Raw genomic sequence first — 22,384 nt, 5'->3', positions numbered from 1 at the left:
CTATTTTACTGTTGCGGCTTTATTTTTTTTTTAATTTTTATTTTATTTTTAATTTTTATTTATTTATGATAGTCACTCAGGAGAGAGAGAGAGAGAGGCAGAGACACAGGCAGAGGGAGAAGCAGGCTCCATGCACCGGGAGCCCGACGTGGGATTCGATCCCGGGTCTCCAGGATCGCGCCCTGGGCCAAAGGCAGGTGCCAAACCGCTGCGCCACCCAGGGATCCCCCCTGTTGCGGCTTTAAAATGTTAAAGTTCAACAAATACAAATTTTTTATTTTATTTTATTTTATTTTATTTTATTTTATTTTAAGATTTTATTTATTTATTCATAGAGACACAGAGAGAGAGAGAGAGACACAGAGACAGAGACAGAGACACAGGCAGAGGGAGAAGCAGGCACCATACAGAGAGCCTGACGTGGGCCTGGATCCAGGGTCTCCAGGATCACGCCCTGGGCTGCAGGTGGCGCTAAACCACTGCACCACCAGGGCTGCCCAACAAATACAAATTAAAAAAAAAAAGATTTCTGTTGACCATTACAGTGCATGGTAATATCTTAATTTACTTAGCCATTGTCTAATTGCTGAACAGTAAAATTTCTCCAACATTTGCTCTTTTAAATAATTCTATAATGAACATCTTTGTGCATAAAACTTATTTCTGTATTTTAGATTTTGTCCTTAGGATTATTTCCTTGAGGTAGAGTGACTACACCCATTTTAAGGAAAATTTATTGCCAGATTGCCTAAAAATATATAGAAGCACCAGCTTCAGAGTTTCTTTAACAATGGATATCCTCTTTCTTCTTTGAAATTTTAGCTGATTTGGTGTATTTTCCCACCTCAAAACTGTCAAGAATTAAAAGCTAGATATGGGTTGAAGCACCAAACCTACTCTGCTGCACCAAAACTTCATTTTACCACGTTCCAACCAACGGATCTAGGAGTACCATCTAAGCAAGATTCAGAAGTAGGGATGCATTGTGAGGCCCTGTGCCTGAAAGGGATGTGCTATGCTCAAAGGCCCAGCGCGGTGCTCATCTTTGAATGTTGCTTTCTCATTGGCTCACCTCCATTAGCTGGCTCTGTGGCAGTCATTGATAGCCCTAGGTCTTTAATGGCTCCTTCCCGAGGCCAGGTGGCCCTACCTACCGGGAACAGCATGAGTGCTCTGCAGAGTGGGGAGTTAGTGCCAAGTTGGGCATGGTGGTTGGCTCTCCGAATAGAAGTTCAGCAGGAGAGCTGGAGTCCTGCTATGAGGCCAGGCTGCTTCGGAGGCACTGGGGTGAGAGGCCAGCACACCTGGCTTCTCTGGACTTAAGTCGATGCCCCCCCCCCCCCCAAGAGCTCAGTGGGTGGTGATGTATAATCCTGTTAGCCTATTGTTATTCCATCCATCAATAGCCTCAGTTCTGTTTCTTTAATTCTATCTTTCCTGAGCCTCTAAAATCTCTCACTAATTAGTACAGCTTTTCCGCCACTATCCTTGTTCAAATTTGTGCTCCTTCTCCTCCTGACACACCAAATCTTTCTTATCTTCCCAGGGCACCTCCAATCCTATTTTAGGTAATGTATCCCAGTAATTCTGAACTGCCGTTGTCTCTCTCTTTTCTATGTCTCCAGAGCTTTAAAAATTATTGCTGTTGACAAACGTTTTGGCATTTGATCACCTGCCATCTTGTATTTTCTTCTGATTTGTCTCTACAGGCAAGTCTTACGGCCTCAAAAATATGACTATTTTTTAGAAGAGAAATCTGAGTCTTTGTTTTATATTTCTAGTTTATCCTGGCATACTCAAGCTTGGATTTGTTGGACTGACATCCTTCTTAACTCCCTAGCTCTCACCCCAATCACCAACACAAAATTTACATACCTGAAATTCAAATTTACAAAATGTGTCCATCCCCACTGCAAATCTAACTGGTCTACTCAAACCTACTGGATCCCATCCAGTCTTCTGCAACCAGTGATCTTTGCAAACTATCAATTTGATCATGTTATGATGATCAACTTCTACACAACCTATTTTAAACCTGTTAATAGTGGCTTCTTTTTTTCTTTTGAAATTTATTATTGTAAAGAATATATAGACAACAAAATTTGTCATTTTAACCATTTTTAAGTGCAAATCCAGTGAAATTAAGTACATTCATGCCATATAGACCTTATTTCCAAAATTTTTCATCATCCCAAATTGAAACTCTGTAACTATTAAGCAATAATTCCTCATTGTCCCTATCCCAGTGCCTGGAAATGTCTAACCTACTTTCTTTCTCTATGAATGTGCCTATTCTAGATATTTGATATAGGTGGAATCATATGATATTTGTCCCTTTGTCTGGCTTTTGTTTTTTTTTTTTTTAATTTTTACTTATTTATGATAGTCACAGAGAGAGAGAGAGAGAGAAAGAGAGGCAGAGACACAGGCTCCATGCACCGGGAGCCCGATGTGGGATTCAATCCCAGGTCTCCAGGATCGCGCCCTGGGCCAAAGGCAGGGATCCCACCCAGGGATCCCTGGCTTTTGTTTTTAAACTTAATATGTTTTTGAGGTTTATCCATGTCATAGTACCTATCAGAATTTCATTATTTTTTAGGGCTGAATAATATTCTGCTATACAGATATAGCACATATTGTTGATTCATTCACCTATTGATGAACACTTGGTTTGTTTCCACTTTTGGACTATTGTGAATAATGCTGCAATGAAAATTGGCCTACAACTATCTGTTGGAGTGCCTGTTTTCAATTCTTTTGCCTTCTTTTTAATTTACTTTTTAAAAACAAATTTTGTAACCTAACCTATTAGACTGGCCTCTCCTATGTCCCATGGCCAGCACCTTCTATTCTCACATTTATTTGAATCCTTATTCCTGTATGCTTTCTTCTTGCATCAAGGCCTTGGCACAGGTCAGTGCATGTGTCTGTAACCCTCTCCCTTCCTGCATTTTACAAGTTAACTCATTCTTGCCCTTCAGACCTTCACTTATTTATTTATTTTTTTTTTAATCTCAAGGAAGCCTTTGTTGATTCACCTGAGTGAATGCTCAGCTGAGTCCAGTGCTCCTGTTACAGGGTCTCAGAACATTCATATTTCTCTTTAGTAGAACTTATAACATTTCACATTTTTATGTATTTGTCTTTTCCAGAAGTTTTAAAATTCTTCATGGATAGAATTCATCATCAGGGTTTAACTCATCCTTGAATTCCTACTGCCTAACACTGGTGAATGGCACTTGCTAGATAATAAGGAAATATTTATTAAAGGACAGAATAAATATATATTTTTTCTAAGTCTCTTATAGATCTTATAATAGCCCATGGCATGTATCATAGATTCAATAATATTTGCCTTTCTCAAAATTCAAATTAGCCAACATCCATTTTATTTTGAATAAATAGGATGTTGAATATCAGAAGAAGAAAAACAGAGTTTGGGATGCCTGGGTGGCTCAGTGGTTGAGCGTCTGCCTCTGGCTCAGGGCATAATCCCAGGGTTCTGGGATCGAGTCCGGCATTGGGCTCCCCACAGGGAGCCTGTTTCTCCCTCTGCCTATGTCTCTGCCTCTCTCATGAATAAATAAAAAAAATCTTAAAAAAAAGAAAAAAAGGAAAACACAAAGTTTCTGGAATGCAAGAGGTGATAGTAATTTAAATATCTTTCTTTAGAGACAGTTGTAACTTCATACCTGCTGGATGAGATACCCTCTGTCAGGTGCCAGAGGGGTAGTGGCTGAGAAAGAGCATGGATTCCAAAAGGGGTTTAACACTGAGTTACCATATGAGCCAGCAGTTCCACTCCAACATATATACTCAAAAGAAATGAAAATACATGTCTCCATAAAAACTTCTACACAAATGTTTATAGCAATGAAATTCAATATAGCCAAAAAGTAAAAACAACCCAGTGTTCTTTAACTGTGAATGGATAAATAAAATGTGGTATATCTATGCAATGAAATATTCAACAATACAAAGATCTGGAGTACTGATACATGCTATAACATGGGTGAATCTTGACAACACTGTGTGTGCTAAGTGAAAGAAGCCCATTACGAAAGACCACATATTGTATGATTCCAATTTATTTGAAAATCCACAGAAACAGAAAAAACATTAGTGATTGCCTTGCTGGGGAGCTAGCAGGGAAAGGGAAATGATCTCCAAGGAGTTTAGAGTTTGTTTTGGAGTGATGAAATATTCTACGGTTGACAGTGTGCAACTCCACAATATTAAAAATCATTGAATTATATATTTGAAAAAGGTGAATTTTATGATATGAAAACTGTCTCTAAATATATTAACATCTTTTTGAAAAGTATAAGAAAGTTAAAATCTTAAAAAACAAAACAAAACAAAACAATGTGGGCTCTGGAGCCACATTGTCTGAGTTCAGCTCTTGGCCCCTTGACTTCCTAATTATGTGGCCTTGGGCAGGTTACTTAATCTCTCTGCCTCTCAGAGATAGTGATATCTTTTTGATAAAGTTATGGTGAGAATTAAATGAATTAACATCCATAAAAGCCTCAGGTAAGGACCTGGCACATAGCCAGCGTTCAATAAAAGTTAACGTTATTGTTTTTTCACTGTTCTAGAACTAGGATTCCTCTGCAGGTGCCTAGATCTTCAAATGTGCAGGTTAGTTTTGACTTACTCTGGAAATGGTTCACTAGTGATTACTTTTCTATAGTTTATCTTATTGGTGGCCAGTTTCCCTTTCCCCACCTCTCCTACCAGAAAATTCACCTTTCTTCTGATTTTAATCTGGAAAATAGATCTTTTTTTTTGTTGTTGTTGCTACAACCCTCAAGTCTCTAGAGCATCTTTAAATGAGGTTATTATTATTATTTTTTTGCCATTGAGTTATAGACGTACTTTATATATTTTGACAATTAATCCCATATCCAATAAATGGCTTGTAAATATTTTCTCTCATTCTTTAGGTTGTCTTTTCACTCAGTTGATTGTTTTCTTTGCTGTGCAAAAGCCTTGTAGTTTAATGTAGCCCCATTTTTCTAGTTTGGCTTTTGTTGCCTGTGCTTTTCATTATCATATCCATAAAATCATTGCCACAATGAATGTTATGAAGTATTTTCCCTGTTTTCTTCCAGAAGTTTACAGTTTTAGGTCTTACATTTAAGTCTTTAGCCTATTTTGAGTTGGATTTTTGTATAGATGGTGTGTAAGAGAAGGGTCTAATTTCACTCCCTTGCTTGTGGATATCTAGTTTTCCCAACATCATTTATCAAAGAGACTGTCTTTTCTCCACCGTGTATTGGTAACCTTCTTGGCAGTTGACTGTTATGTGTGAGTTGGTTTCTGGACTCTCTCTTCTATTGAATTGGTCTATCTGTCTGCTTTTATTCTGATAACATACTGTTTTAATTACTGTAGCTTTGTAGCATATTTTGAAATCAAGAAGTATGAAGCCTCCAATTTTGTTCTTTCTTAAGATTGATTCTAGAAATTGTTACATTCATAAAAACATACAATCTACCAAGACAGGGCCATAAAGAAATAGAAAGTCTTGGGATGCCTGGGTGGCTCAGTGGTTGAGTGTCTGCCTTCAGCTCAGGCTGTGATCCTGGTCTGGGATCGAGTCCCACATCGGGCTCCCTGCAAGGAGCCTGCTTCTCTCTCTGCCTATATCTCTGCCTCTCTCTCTCTGTGTCTCTCATGAATAAATAAATAAAATCTTAAAAAAAAAAAAAGAAATAGATAATCTTGATAGACCAATAATGATTAAGGAGATTGAGTCATTAATAAAAAATCTTACAAGAAAGAAAAGCATGGGACCAAATAGCTTCACTAGTAAATTCTACCAAATATTTAAAGAAAAATTAATTCCAAACTTTATCAAATTCTTCCAAAAAATATGAAGGGCAGGGAACACTCAAATACATTTTGTAAGTGCAGCATTACCTTGATACAGAACCCAGACAAATGCACTACAGGGAAAGAAAATGCAAACCACATTTTTCAGCTTCCCTTGTGATTGCTACATATGGTTATCTGTAAGCTTTGGTCAGTAAGATATAATTAGAGGTGTACATGTCCTTAAAGATAAGGGGAATGCTTTTCCCTTTCCTTTTTTTCTTCTGAAGGAGGAGGAAAAGGAAGAGGGGAAGAAAACTACAGGCCAATAGCCCCGATGAATACAAATGCAAAAATTCTCAACAACAAGATACTAGCAAACCAACTCCAACATCACATTAAAAGGATCACACCATGACTGATAAGAATTATCCCTGGGGTACAAGGGTGGTTCAACATACACAAATCAATATACAACATTATCAGAATAAAGGATAAAAGTGACATGATTGTCTCAGTAGATATTGAAAAAATATTCTTTTTTTTAAAAAAAGGATTTTATTTATTTATTCATGGGAGACACAGAGAGAGAGAGGCACAGACACAGGCAGAGGGAGAAGCAGGCTCTATGTAGGGAGCCTGACGTGGGATTTGACCCTGGGTCTCCAGGATCAGGCCCTGGGCTGAAGGCGGTGCTAAACTGCTGAGCCACCCGGGCTGCCCAGAAAAAAATATTCTTAATACCTTCTCATGATGAAAAACTTTCAACAAACTAGGAATAGGAGGAAAGTACTACAAATAATAAAGACCTTATATGAAAAGCCCATAGCTTAAAATCATACTCAATAGTAGAGAACTGAAAGCTCTTCTTTAATATCAGGAACAAGGTGAGGATGCCCATTCTTGCCACTTTCATTCAACATACTATTGGAATTCCTAACCAGAGCAATTAGGCAAGAAAAAGAAACAGAATCCATCCAAATCAGAAAGGAAGAAGTGATCAGAAAGGAACTAAGAGGTGAGTTGTAAACTGAGAACTACAAAACGTTGATGAGAGAAATCAAAGAAACAAATAAAAAGACGTCCTGTGTTTATGGATTAGATTTAACATATTAAAACGGCAGATTTTTAAGTTTCCCTATGGCTGCTTTTTTGAGAAAGGGGACAAGGTTAGGACACTGTTTCTATAATCCTCATAGCACATCACAATTTTATAACAGTGTAAGTGTTGGTAAACATTTAGATTCTGGATATATTTTGAGTGTAAATTTAACAGAATTTGCTGATAGATTGGATGTGTAGTGTGAGAAATAGGAGTCAAGAACAAAACCAAAAACTATCAAACTCTTTTCAAAAGTGGCTGTATCATTTTGCATGAGCACAGCGATTTATGAGTAATCCACTTTTTCTGCAGCCCTGCCAGCATTTGGCTTTATTACTGTTTTTTATTTTAGCTCTTCTGGTAGTTCATTATGGTTTCAATTTGCATTTCCCTTTTAAAAAACTCTAAATAAGACAAACAACAACAAAAAAGAATGAGTGAAATGTAAGTAGACAGATGATGGCTTCACAGCTTTGTGACTATACTAATAGCCACTGAATTATATACTTCATAAGAGTGAATTTTATGGCACATCAATTATATCTCAACTGAGAGGTAGTGATTGCTGAACTCTTTTTTTTTTTTTTTTTTGTATTAAACAACTGGAAGAGTCTATCAGCAATCACCGAGATAGGAAAGAAGGGCAAGAGAGAAGATTTTTGCGGAAAAAGGAAGGGAATAGCAGTTGTAGATATATAGTTTGAGATGCCTCTTAGCATGTAGTTGGATGTACGAATCTGAAATGCCAGGGCAAGTTTCAGTTTGGAGATAGGAATTGGACATCGTCAGAATGTGGCAATTGTTTAAAGCCACAAGACAGGATGAAGTCACGTGGGGAAAGAATGCAAATGAGAAGAACTTGGCCTATGGGCAGTAGAGCACATAGAGGTCAGAGGGATGTGAAAAATCAGCAAAAAGAGACTGAAAAGGGGGTATTTGTTTTTTTTTTTTTTTTTTTAAAGGGGGTATTTGTGATGTAAAAAGAGAACCTGATGTCCCAAATACTATCTAAAGACCATGCTTTGTGAAGCAGAAGTCATCAATTCTGTCAAATGTTGCTAATGGGTAAAGTAAAATAATCACTAACTGACCATCAGATTTACAAATTGGTGATCATGACAAAAACTTTTTTGATGGTATTGGGAAGGAAAAGCCCACTGAGAGTTTCATAGGTGAGAAAGAGAGGAGGAATAGGAATTAATGGAAACAGAAATGGAGAAAGGAGAGGGAGAGAAATATGGGATCAACAGAGGTTTTTCTCCCCCTTTTGAAATGGGAGAAATGTATCAGGTTTATAGGTTGATGGTAAGAATCATAGAAAGAGACAAAATTGATGAAGCAGGAGAAAGAAAAGAGAATGTCTGTAGTGATAGCCTTGAATACAGGTGAAGAGGATGGAGTCCAGAGGCAAGTGAAGGGCTGTCCTTGGGTAGGAGTCCAGACAGTTTATACCTTGCGTAACAGGAGGAATGAGAGTGTACAGGGGCATGGATCTCGGTAGGCTGGTAGATGTATTTAGGAGTGTGTAGTTTTCTTCATATTAATTCTATTTCCTTAGAGAAATAGAAACCAAAACCAGTGGCCAAGAGTAAGGATGGAGAAGGATATCCTGGAGGTTTGCCAAAGAGGAGGATATTAAAAGCCTAACTAGGGCAGCCCGGGTGGCTCAGTGGTTTAGCACCACCTTCAGCCCAGGGTGTGATCCTAGGAGCCTGGGATCTAGTCCCACATCAGGCTCCCTGCATGGAGCCTGCTTCTCCCTCTGCCTGTGTCTCTGCCTGCCTCTCTCTCTCTCTCTCTTTCTGTCTCACATGGATAAATAAATAAAATCTTTAAAAAAAAAAAATAAAAGCCTAACTAGAAGAGTGAGAGAAGGAAGGGATAAGGGATATGTAGTTGACTTTTTAGGCAGTGCCATGGGCCCATGTGAGAGATTACTCATCGTGAATTTATTTATTTTTTAAAGTTTTATTTCTTTATTCACGAGAGAACAGAGAAAGAGGCTGAGACACAGGCAGAGGGAGAAGCAGGCTCCCTGCAGGGAGCCCAATGTGGGACTCGATCTGGGGACTCCAGGATCATGACCTGAGCCAAAGGCAGACGCTTAACCCTTGAGCCACCAAGGTATCCCTCATCATGAATTTAAAGTGAGATCTATTGGCATAGTTCTGTGTTTTTTTCCTCCACCACAACACAGGTACAGGTGTGGAGTAAGCAGAGAGTTGGGTTCATCAGAATTGGGAGATATTTTTCAGATGAGTAGCCTGGGAAAGCATGTGCAGAATTGTGGGTATAGATGAGGAAGTGTTACAATGATGGACCCTGACTTCTAAGCCTGGAAAAGAGGGAAGCAAGGAGGGAAGGGCAGTGAATACAGTAGGCATACCAACTCTGCTTCATCTCTAGACATCTAAATCCAGCAGCACAAGCCTACTAAAAACTCAAGACTCATTGTAATATCTTTTACATGAACTCAGATGATGATATTCAAAGTTACAAATTAAAATCCTTTTACACATTTTTTCTTATAGGGAACAACAATTGGATGTGTGTTATCATTGCTCAAGGCAAGAAAACAGCAGTAGTCTGTTCATGACTAAACATGTTGGTGCTTAAAAGGACTCTGAGTCAATATTTAATGAACAAATTGCCATGCTCATTTCACAGATGGCATGATATGAGAAGGTTATCTATAGAATGAAGAACTAATGAATCCCTGTCAGGAAAACATGGGAACTTTATATATATATATATATATATATATATATATATATATATATTGAGCTGCAGCTGCTGGAAACATCCTCATGTCAGAATATCTAAAAAAAGCAGTTTGTGCAGAATGCAGGAGACTTCTCTTCTGTGGTCTAAATCTGGAATACAATAAAATATCCCATACACAGTAGGCATAAAACAAGTATTTGTTCAATGAGTTGAAGGAATGAATACACAAATGATGATGAGTCATCTTTTTTAAGATTTTATTTATTTATTTATTTATTTATTTATTTATTTATTTAATCATGAGAGACATAGAGAAAGAGAGAGAGACAGAGACAGAGACACAGGCAGAGGGAGAAGCAGGCTCCATGCAGGGAGCCCGATGTGGGACTTGATCCCAGATCCTGGGATCACGCCCTGAGCCAAAGGCAGACACCCAACTGCTGAACCACACAGGCGTCCCATGAGTCATTTTTCCAACATGACATTTGTATATAACAAAATTTCCTGTTTTGCCTGCCCTGTGTAGGTTCAATGTCTTTTTGAGATTTTTGGTCCAATTTCTGGTTGGTGATTGAGGATGGTAGAAAGGCTGGTCAGAATGAAGAGGCCTCTAGTTGTTCAGGCATCATGATTCCCCAGCCAGGCAGGGCTTGTGCAAGTACTATTCTTTGGAAAATTGCTTGTTGTGAACCCTCAGCATTGTCAGCCTCACCACTGCTCACCTCCCTCCAGCTTGTCCACCTGGAAGCGGCTTTCTTTCCAGCAGTGATGCAAGCTCACCTCCACTGGGAAGCCGTTTCAAATCTACCTGTCTCTGGCCCTGGTACCTCTCCAGATGTGCCGGACTCTTCTACTTTGTAGGCCTCAGTTGCTTGCCTGGCTGAGAGCCTTTCCTCTACCATCCTCTGTACCTCCTCTGCATGCAACCCCTGGCCCTGCCATCTTTCTGAGCCTTGCCCAGGGGAGGGCTGGACTCTGGCATGGCTCCATGACACCCACCATGAGAGCACAGGGAAGACCCTGGAGCTCGGGCCCAACACACTGTGCCCTCTCCCCTCCAGCTGCTCTGGCCACTCCCAGAAGCAGATGAAGCACCGTGCAGTGGGGTCTGAGTTCTGACCCCCTCAGTCCTGGTCCATGCTATGTAATTCAGAAGTACAAGAGAGGAGATTCCCTCAACTGTAGCCAAGGAGAGACCGGTAGATTCCTACCTCTTCTTCCCTGTATGCCAGCCCTACTCAGACACTCGACGGCACCGAGGTTTTCATACAGCTGTCTGGAGATGTCTAGTGTGACCATACAGCATCCGTGTTTTATTGTAAATGCATCACCTTTGTTTCCTCCTCTTCTTGGTGCTCAGTAAAGGGTTAATGCAGGAGCTTTGGCCTAGGTTCTATTTCTGCGGAAGTGTCCATCCTCCAAAATTCCATAGCAACCAAGGCATACCTCTAGCTTAACTTTCAATAACCTTTGTTGTGAGCGTTAGTTTACTTTTAGAGAGATTCTCAAGGGCAGAGACTTCTGTTTCCTTCCATCTCATTACCAAGGGCCACGTTTGGAACATAGTAGGCAACTGAAGAAACAACCGTTAGTTAATGAATGGCCGTAATATCAAACTAATGTGTAATGCACTTAGTGCCAGAAGGTTCCTTAGGTATTTTTATTTTAACTCTTTACTACATTGAGGAACAAAGCTGAGGCTGAGAGAAACTGAGGGACTTTTTCCAAGGTCATGCAGTCATGCAGCACCTGAGTAACCTGACTAGAGCCAGAACATTCCCTTCATCACATAGCACTATTTCCTTAATTGAAAGTGATTACTTCCATTTAGATGCCAAGTAAACAATACCAGGACCAATCTGACAAACCGGGGTTTCTCCCAGCCGCTTTAAGCCTCTGGATTAAAATATAGAGTTGGGGTGCCTAGGTGGCTCCATTGGTTAAGTGTGTGCCTTTGGCTCAGGTCATGATCTTGAGGTCCTGGGATAGAGCCCCCTGTCGGGCTCCCTGCTGAGCGGGGAGTCTGCTTCTCCCTCTGTTTCTGCCCCTCCCCCTGCTTGTGCTCTCCCTGTATCAAATAAATAAATGAAATCTTTAAAAAAAATAAATAAAATATAAAACTGGTTAACACTAACAATAGGAAACCATTTCTTTGGCTCTGTCCCCACCATACTACAAAGTCCTTGGGGTCTCTTTTTACTGGGTGTCTCTAGGTGGCATCTTTTTACTGGGTGTCTGTAGGTGGCATCGTCTGAAACGGTGAAAGTCTCCTGCACCTCCTCAACTCTAGCACCATGTTCTGGATCTCAGGGGACAGAGTATTGCTGCCCCAGCTCCTGGAGTACAGCAGAATTATCTGTTAGTTTTTTTTTTTTTTTTAAGATTTTATTTAGTTATTTGAGAGAGAGAGAGAGACAGAGATAGCAACAGAGATAGCAAGATGTGTAAGATGTGTAGAGATGTGTAAGATGTGTAGAGATGTGTAAGATGTGTTTGCAATCACACAGTCCTGCCAACTCCCACAGGGCACCTATCAATGCATTCCTTTCTTTCCTTTTTTTTTTTTTTTTTAAGATTTTATTTTTTTATTCATGAGAGACACAGAGAGAGGCAGAGACATAGAAGGAGAAGCAGGCTCCCTGCGGGGACCCCAATGTGGAACTCGATCCTGGGATCATGACCTGAGCCAAATGCAGACACTCAACCACTGAGCCACCCAGTGCCCCTGCATTCCTTTTCTACTTCAATTTCTAGCATGGTGTCCACAGCCAGGGCTTCCTAGTGCACGTCTGCAGGCTTGGCACACCTGCAGAGCCTCAAGTGCTCCTCCTGCTGCTGCACAGCACTCAGGCCTGCTGTAGGCCCGGCTCTATTCCTCAGGATACCTCTATACTGATTGGCTCCTGGCCCAAGAGTCAGTGTGTGGAGGCCATTCTCCCGTAGTGACCTGAAACAGCAAAAGTCTCCTGCACCTCCTCAACTCTAGCACCACGTTCTGGATCTCAGGGGACAGAGTATTGCTGTTCTGGCTCCGGCTCCTGAAGTACAGCAGAATTATCTGTCTACTCTTTTTTTTTTTTTTTTTAAGATTTTATTTAGTTATTTGAGAGAGAGAGAGAGAGAGATAGCAACAGAGATAGCAAGAGAGCATGGGCAGGGAGGAGAGGGAGAAGCAGGCAGCTGGCCGAGCAGGGAACCTAATGCGGGGCTCGATCCCAGGATCCTGGGATCATGTCTTCAGTCAAAAGCAGATGCTTAACTTACTGAGCCAGCCTGGTGCCCCTCTGTTTATTCATTCTTAACCACATCTTGAGGTCTCAGATGTGAATCTCCAAGATTGGATCAAGGCCACTGGACAATCTGAGTAGAGTCATGATTGTGGAATAGAGAGGTCCGGTGGAAGGGAGGCATAACAAGCCCCTGGCCCCATCACAACATGCTCCCCAGGATACCCAATGTCTGGCGCAGAGGTCGGCCCATGGCCTATCTTTGTCCGACCATGAGCTAAGAATGAGTTTTATGCTAAGGTGGTAAACACAAAGGACAAAGAGGAATATGCTCTAGAGACCCACGTGACACACAAAGTTTAAAACATTTAATCTGTCCCTTTACAGAAGGAGTTTGTGTACTCTTGTCCTTGAGAGAAAACAAAATGCAACAATTAGAAATGGGAGCCATAGCAATGCACGGTATGGACTATGCAATCATAAACTATATATCGCTTTCATATGTTTTGCAACTATACTAAAATCTGGCATTTTCCAGCATGGTGGGAACCAAAAGCATCGAGAAATAACTTTCATCTGATGATGACTTATCACAGCCACAGTAGATGACGGCTCTGCCTCCAGCCATTCTGAACTTGCGGGGCCTCCAATCTTAGAACCTGACCTGGCATCGGAGGGAAACTCCATCCTCTCACATTCTGTCCCATTCTTCTTCCTCTTCTTTGTTTTTTATACATTTATTTTCTGTGATTTTTCAGGGGAGTGGCTGAGCCTATTGCATTTTCTATTTCTTAACTGAATATAGTTGAAAACCGTAATAGGGAAAGTAAGTATCATCAGTATTCCCATAGTCAGGAGATGACCACTGACAACACATGGCTCTATATCACACTCAAGGCATTTTTCTACCCATATTACATGTGTTCATATATACTTTTCAAATGCTACAGGTAGTTTAATAAGTGGAGCTCTAGGACCACCAAGCAGGAGAAAAGCACAGGTGTCACACAGGTGGTGACATAGTGGGGACCAGGATGGGCTTAGCATGGAAATGGGGGAAGGGGCATCTGGGAGATGTGGCTGTCTCCTTATTCTGGAACCAAAAGGGAGTGCTCTACATAGGATGAGTACTTAGGATGAGTAGCCCTCTCCTCTTCAGGCTTGTCTGTAGATAAGACTCTTGGGTCTTAGACCACAGGTTCTTCAGCTCTATCAAGAGAGGAATTAATCTAAAAACAAACACAGTTGAGAGTCACACTGAAGCCCCTGCTACACATAAAAATAGATTTGATTTCTGTTTAACTTTATCCCAGTTGGGTTTAAAATAGACTAAAATTATAAATATTTGTTTCCTCTTCGTTGCAAACTTCCTTCCAGGCCTGACCTAAATGAAAAATTTAATATTTTTTGCAAATGTGAGGATGATTATTTTCCATTTATATTTACTTTGCCTTTGAAATTTAAATTCCTGAACCCTTTTTGGCTGGTTGTTTGCTAGTTCATCATTGGTAGATAAAGGTTCCATACGCCAAGAAATATTCTAGGTGCCAGGAACACAAGAAAAAGAAAACCTTGCCATGTGTTACTGGTTTATTTATTCATTTGAGCTTATTATTCCATTTCTGTTTTCTAAGTGTCAATTAAAAATAGCAACAAAGTAATGTCTTCTTTTGGCTAAGGAGAAAAAGAGACTTCAACCCTATTTCAGGAAATACCGCAGCTTACTGATGTTAGATTAAAATAATAAAGATTGTGACACTAGGGTCACGAATGTGCTTAACTTTATCATGTGTTGCTTTTTTAAAGTGGAATGAAAAGAGGAGTTTCTGTACCAGTAGCACCAAGCTGTTGTGAGTGAACTCCTGCTGGCTCTGTGGTCTGGTCTCTAATTAGCCAATTTCTTCTGTGAGCCTCAATGTCTTTTTTTTTTTTTTTTTTTTTTTTTGGTAAAACACAGTGTCAAATTTGTTATTTATCAATCCCTTTTGGAAGACATTTAAAGAGAGAAATGAAATAATGTCCACAGCGTGTCATGTTTTATGTTTCTTGGAAGAGAGGTTCTTGGTAGCATTTTAAGGACAAGTTCCCTGGAAAAACATGAAGATTCACCCGAGCTGGTACTGGAACCCCCACTGAGAACACAGACTGGGCAAATGAACCTGCCTAGGTGGTTGACGATGGTAAGCAACCCAAAGCCTTGTGCCACTAGCTTTTCAGCTCAAACATCTCTTTAGTTATTCTTCAGTCACGATCCCCTTTTAAATCCTAGATGAAAGAAGAGATTTGATTTGATACCACATATTGGTATCTTGGACACCACGTACTCGGAATAAATACATCTCACAGTGGTACCTGTATCTTACTTCAGCTTCCTGGAGACCTCTTTCTTTCTTTCTTTCTTTCTTTCTTTCTTTCTTTCTTTCTTTCTTTCTTTCTTTCATTTTATTTATTTGAGAGAGAGAGAGAGAGAGAGAGAGCAGGGGGAGGGGCCGAAGAAGAGAGAGAAGCAGCCTCTGAGCAGGGGAGCCTGACATGGGGCTCCATCCCAGGATGCTGAGATCATGACCTGAGCCGAAGGCAGATGCTTAACCAACTGAACCACCCAGGCACCCCATGGAGACCCACTTTCTATCTCTTCTCCATCCTAGCTTGTTGTGGAGCTCCTCTCACTGAACCACAATAGAACCTAAGCAAATCAGACCAAAAAAAGAATCAAATTGTTTTAAAAAACAAGCAACAGAAAAAAACTACTGGAGAAGTTTTCTCAGATGATTCTCTGGATTAACCAGCGTTCATGTTCACTGTGCAAACAATCCCAACTGATGTCCATAGCCTGCTGAACACTTGCTGTTCTTTATTAAGTTTATTTACTTCTCCCACCAATTGAGTTGTATGTTTACCAAGATTCTTTTTTTTTTTTAAAGATTTTATTTATTTATTCATGAGAGACACAGAGAGGCAGAGACATAGGCAGAGGGAGAAGCAGGCTCCATGCAGGGACTGATCCCCAGGACCCCGGGATCATGTCCTGAGCCAAAGGCAGACACTCAACGGCTGAGCCATCCAGGTGTCCCTGTTTACCAAGATTCTGTTGTGTTTACCTTCAAACTGGATTAGGCTCCTGGTATTTGTTATTATAATTACCTAATTTGATGAAATTTTGCTAAAACTTGTTAAAATGAGTTTGAAAATTGTTTTTCCCAATAAAAGCTATAGATACTCAGGAATATAAAAATGAATCTTAAAAATAATTACTATTGGATTATATTTAGACAAGTAGCTATAGAAGATTGGGGTGAAGTAACAGAAATCTGGGATAGCAATTGAATTGTTTAAAAAACACGGACAGCCCAGGTGGCCCAGGGGTTTATCTCCGCTTTCTGCCCAGGGGGTGATCCTAGAGAATTGAGTCCCACATTGGGTTCCCTGCATGGAGCCTGCTTCTCCCTCTGCCTTGTGTCTCTGCCTCTCTGTCTCTCTCTCTCTCTCTGTGAGTCTCTCATGAATAAATAAATAAAATCTTTTTTTTAAAAAAAGAGAGAAAAACATCTACAAGTTCTTGTTTCATTAAAAACAAACAAACAAACAAAAACCAGAAACATAAAGCTGGAAATTATAGAGGTGAATTATAGATATGCTATAAGAAAGAAAAATAATATGGAACTCCAATCAGAAGAAGCATAATTAAAGAAGATACCAGTAAAAGAATAAGAAAAGATAGAAATCATTCGATATACACACAGTGATGTGGCTGAAACTCAAAAATATGATGCTGAATGAAAAAAGACATTGAATAAGAACAATAAAACCATACCAACTGTAAAAATTTAAATTCATAGACATGAAATAAAATTGCACATTTAAAATTTTTTTTTAAAGATTTATTTATTCATGAGAGACATGAATGGTGGAAACTAACCAGAAGCAAGCTGATTCTTGCTATAGAAGGTCAACAGACTCAGCAACAAGAGACCCCACGTATGTCTGGAGGCAGGGATGCAGGTACAGTTGGAAATGGGATTGATTGAAATTTCACTCAAAGAACAGATTCAACCTTGGGTCCCTTCCTCCAACCTATGCAGTCAGACAGCTTCCCTTCTTTCAGTGTCAGGGAAGCTGAGAAGTTTTACTTTCTAGAATGGAAGATCACAGTTGATTGGAGTGAGAATAAGACCATCTGAAAACTGGTAAATAGAGAAAAATAGTCTTATTCAATGGTGCATCTCTTCAGCTTCCTTTCTTTCTTGTGTTCTAGGACCCTATCAACTGGGTTTATACCTATACCTGCATCCCCAATTAAGACATTGGAGAATCTGACTCAGCAAGAGAAAAGACCCCTGGATAGTGACCACTGGGGAATCTGTCAGTGAAATGGTCAGGTCCTGCCCTACCACCTACAGTGAGCAAGCCAACTTGTTCCCGAAACACAGAGCTTTCAATTGGCTTCTTGGCAACTCACTCTTGACTACATGGGTAGTCAAGGATCACCAGAAATCCATTTTGGATAGTAATTTTACATTATAAAAATAGATTCTGGATTATTTGCTGTTCTGAATTATCCATGCCTTTGTCCTCTTTCCCTTGTCTAAGATTTTGCCTCTGATCTTTACATGAATGAGGATCCATGTCAATCTTCACCACATTCCCTAATATTAGTGTCCTACATCTCCTTGGCTAAAATGATCTCACAAGTGTTCACTCCAGGAGAACAAATGAAACTTAAATATGGAGGAAAATGTATTGTATTCTTTTTTTTTTTTTTTGTATTGTATTCTTTTAACTTCAATTCTGTAGCAGGTGGCCTGTCCTCATCACATTTCCATCAGCTGAGAACCTCCTGTAATGATGTGGGGCTTCCAGTTGGACTAAAACAGGAGACAATTGTATTTGGTTCAGACACATTTTGATTGGGGCCAAAGTTGGAATATTCCATCATCTGCCATTTTGAGTAGGTATATATGGGTGGGTGTTTGTGAGTGTATGTATGTACATACCTATACACCCAGGTGTGCACACATAACTATGCCCCAGTGCAAATGAGTGAGTGCTTGTCAAGCTTTTTGAAAGGAAATACACCAGCCGCTGGTGCACCTTGCCTTTTTTCCCTAAGAAATCAGGAATTTAACAAAGCAGTCAGAACCCCAGAAGAAATGCCCTGTTTGATGAACATGGAGCCATCCATGTGGTCATTCAGCAGGACTCTGCCAGTTTTGTCATCAGTGAACATCATGGCTGATGAATTAAGGCCTGGATACAATCTCTAAAGAGTATCTCTAGCTTTACTATAGGATAAAAGAGAGAGAGTGAAAGAAATGCTTGAAGAAGGACTTTCTTATCATAGCTTTGGTTTTCCCATTAATCTTCCTTTCCACCCATGATGCCCTTGTGCACTGTTATCTTGAAGAGTGTAAGCTGGAAGTACTCCTGCAGGATGATTGAATTGTTCAAATTTCCCTCTCTTAGTTTCCTATGGAAAGTATGGAGACAAGTGTTCCTGCTGCAGACTAAGACAAAAGCACTACTGAGTTTCTTGGAAGTACATTAACTCTGCTTTCTGTTTTCTGAATTCTGATGCTTTGACATTTAAGGTCTTGCAGACCCTGGAGGACTGCCCCTTGCAGGGCTAGACAATTTAGGCAGAGTAAGCAACTGGCCTGTGAGGATGCCTTTCAAATGCAAACCAACCACTTCAGAGCCCAGAGTCCTAATCACTTCCTTTATCAGCCTCTCAAACTATGGGCCATTATCTACTAATCACCTCAGGCCCAGATACCAGACAAGGGAGAGCGTCTATACCCCAGAGCCCATTGAAATTATTCAACGTAGTGGATTCTAAGCCTGTTTACTCTGCTTCTCTTGTTCCTTCCCATGGAAGCCATAATAAAGACTGTACCCATGTTTTCCACCACTCCCTCTGCCTCCTAACTGACCCTGGTGCTTCTCCATGTAGCCCTCCATGACGTGGCATGTCCCTTCTCCTGAGAATTATGAGTAACTATCATTTCAATGGCTATGGTCTCCTAATCTGTTGGCCTAAGCATCCCTAAGTAATAATAAAACAATTTAAAACAGGAATGCATGCTATACTGAGTGGCAAATCACAAGAAACTATATCTTGAGGTATAGTTCTTCCACGAGACTTTCTCTGATCCCATCAACTTACAATGACCTTATCCTCTTATGAACATCTAATATCACTGCCTATGACTCTCATTTAGAGACATATAGACATTTAGATATATGCCACTTCACAATAATGTTGTTTAAATTTCTTGTGTATGTTCTTGTTCTTCAGATGAAATGTAAATTTCTCAGGTGTACAATTTCTATCTTCCAATAACTAATGAACTAATGAATGAATGAACAAATGTAACTTACTAAATTTGACCCAAAACTTACAAAGATCTTACTTTGTTTTTCCTGAACTTTCTCCCTTTTTTTTTTTCATTTTTAAAGAATATTTTATTTATTTATTTACTTGAGAAAGAGACAGAGAAAGAGAGAGAGTGAGCAGGAGCCAGGGGGAGGGGCAAAGGGAAAGGGAGAAGCAGTCTCCCCACTGATCAGGGAACCTGATGCAGGGCTTGATCCTAGGAACCAAGGATCATGATGTGAACCTAAGGCAGAAGCTTAACCAGCTGAGGCACCCAGGTGCCCTTTTTTTTTTTTTTTAAAGTAGATCCCATCTCCAGTGTGGAGCCCAATGTGGGGCTTGAACTCATGACCCTGAGATCAAGAATTGAGCTGAGATCAGAGTTGGACACTTAAGCAACTGAGCCACCCAGGCACTCCTGAACTTTCTCTTTGCGGATCACTTTGTATGACTGTGACAAGCCCAAAACTGCAAATCTGGCTGTTTTCTTCAAACAAACAAACAAACAACCCAATAAATACTGAATTATTTCCCTGTACTTGTAATCACATATAATTGTCATGAGCATCCATAGTTATTTACTGTCTGTAGGAATAGCATAGCAATATTGGGTGCTGGTTAAGAGTGCTGTTTTGGATTTAGACAGACTTAGTTTAAATACTAGCTCTATTACTTATTAGTTACATCTTTGGTCATTTTAGATCTTCAATTTCTTCATCTATAAAATGGGGATAATAATACCTATCCTAGAGGGATTTTATAAGGATTACATGTGTAAAGTTATTAGCATAGTACTGGTGTATGGTAGGTGCTCAGTAAATAGTATGATTATACATCTTGCTTTGCTTGGGACACTATTCCTGTTGTTCTAACATCATTATTAACACACTTTTTTCCCCCCCTAAATTTTGAAGTTTAGGCAATAAATTGTTCTATTATAATAAATGTACTTTTGAACTTTTTATACTGATCACTACTTAAATATGTGTGAAAATAAAATATATTTATAAATGAATACATGGTTATGTTGGGGCTGTGTTGTAATCCTTTGCAATACAGTCCACCCCATTCATTTGTCTCCATTGTGGAGAAGCAGAATACAGTATAGTGTCTAAGAGCACTGACTTAGGAGTCAGACAGCCTGGACTTAAATCCCAGCCATGCTATGTCCTACCTGTGTAAATTTAGATCATTTATTTACCTAGTATGTCTTAGTTCCCTCACCAGTAAAATGGGAACAATAAAAATGGTACTTTTATCATAGGGTGTCATGAGGCTGAAAATCAGGACATGAATTTTAAAATGCTTACAATAGTGTCTAGCACATAGTAAGTCCTCTGTTAATCTGAGTGGTTATCGTTGCCTCCATGTCAGTGGCACCTAAATTGAAGTCAGCTTGATTCTGTTTCCTGTGAATTGCCACCGGTATAGAAAGCAACCCTAATATTGCCTTCAGTTTAGCTTACGAGTCTGCATAAGTGTCTTAGATGATAAAGTCTTAGAGGAGTTTTGCACAATAGTGTGTGTGATTCTACAAGATATAAATATGTTTTACCAATGCCACGGACTGAATTATAGCCCCTCCATTTGTATGTTGAAGCCCTGACCCCCCGTGTGACTTTATTTGCGGGTAGGGCTATTAAGTATCTAATATTAAATGAGGTCATAAGGTTGGGACCCTAATATGATAGAACTGGTGTCCTTATAAGAAGAAGAAGAGACGCCAGAGATCTCTTTCTCTCTCTGTGCATACACAGAGAAGAGGCCATGTGAGAAGAAAGCAAGAAGGTGGGTGTCTACAAGTCAGGAAGAGAGTCCTCACCAGAAACCAACCCTTGAGCACAATAGCTTTGGAGTTCTAACCTCCAAAACTGAAAAAATAAAATTTCTGTTGTTTAGGCCACTTAGTCTGTGACATTTGTTATGGCAGTCTGGGAATTTAATACAGATAATAAAGGTTGTGCTCCCAAGATTAAGCATATAAAAAAAATCTGTGTATAATTTGGGAATTAGACTAAAAACAGTAGAGGAGCCCTCTGTTTATGGGAGAATTAGATCAAGGGACATCAAATAAAACATTGATATTGTACATCTGTGAATCTGCTCAAGGATGAGAGAACTGTGGTCAACCAGACAGTACACATCCTGTTTAAAGACACTAAAATCTAATCTTCCAAAGTCCCCATACAGGCTAAACAGAACACATCAAGAGGATACTGGTCCTGTGGCCCTGCTCTAGCAAATGTCTTTGGAAGTACTGATGAGTTGGATCGTCCTCTGGAGAGCACAGATATGGGGGTTTCGTGAGTGAATAGAATCTACACAGTAGAGAGATGAGGACGGAGGGTATGAGAGAGGCAGCCTGGTAGGGAGGAGGCTGCCGACAGAATTGACTGCTAGGGCTGGAAAGGGATACAGATCCATTTTGTCAGAGGAGAGGCATCATATAAAGAAGACTGGAAAACACGGATGGAAAGGTTCAGTCTGCATTTGGCTACAAGTTCTAAACTAATAAATTTGGATATCAAGTGGTTCATTTGAGAGAAAGTTATCATGAAAACATTGTTTTTAAATAAATTGTAAGTGCTTGTTAGGATGTTTGGGAGAAAGAAGGAATTGGAATGAGTTCCTGAGACTGCACACACTCACCTAGAGGCTGGTTTGCCACTTGGTGGGCAGTGGTAGATGGCCGGAAGGCACATCACCTGGGGATTTTGTTAAGCTGTAGAGGATCATCTCAGCAAGTCTGAGATGAGGTCTGAGGTTCTACATTAAATAAACTGATGCTGATGATCCTGCTGGTACCTAACCACACCGCAGATTGCAAGGAAATGGATGACCTCTAAATTTACTGGTAGCTCCTTGATTTTACTACCTATCATGCTGAGAAAACTGACTGAAAATTTACATTCAGCACCAGCTTGAGTCATTCTGCCCGTCCCTAGTGATGAAATTGGGTATTCTAGAATGCCAACTCAAACCTTGCAGAAAAATGACTACACACACCTCCTTGCTTTGCAAAGACAGCACCACATACTGTGGGTTAACAGGAGCAAGGAGAAAGTACACACAAGATTTTGGAAAGAATGGAACTAGATTTGGACTTAATGATAAAAGAAACATTGTAATCTCTGGATGGAA

The sequence above is a fragment of the Canis lupus genome, chromosome 33, assembly GCF_011100685.1.
Source record: "Canis lupus familiaris isolate Mischka breed German Shepherd chromosome 33, alternate assembly UU_Cfam_GSD_1.0, whole genome shotgun sequence".
Taxonomy (NCBI): Eukaryota; Metazoa; Chordata; class Mammalia; order Carnivora; family Canidae; genus Canis; species Canis lupus.
The sequence above is the reverse complement of the archived record's forward strand: the minus strand, read 5'-3'. Positions refer to the sequence as shown.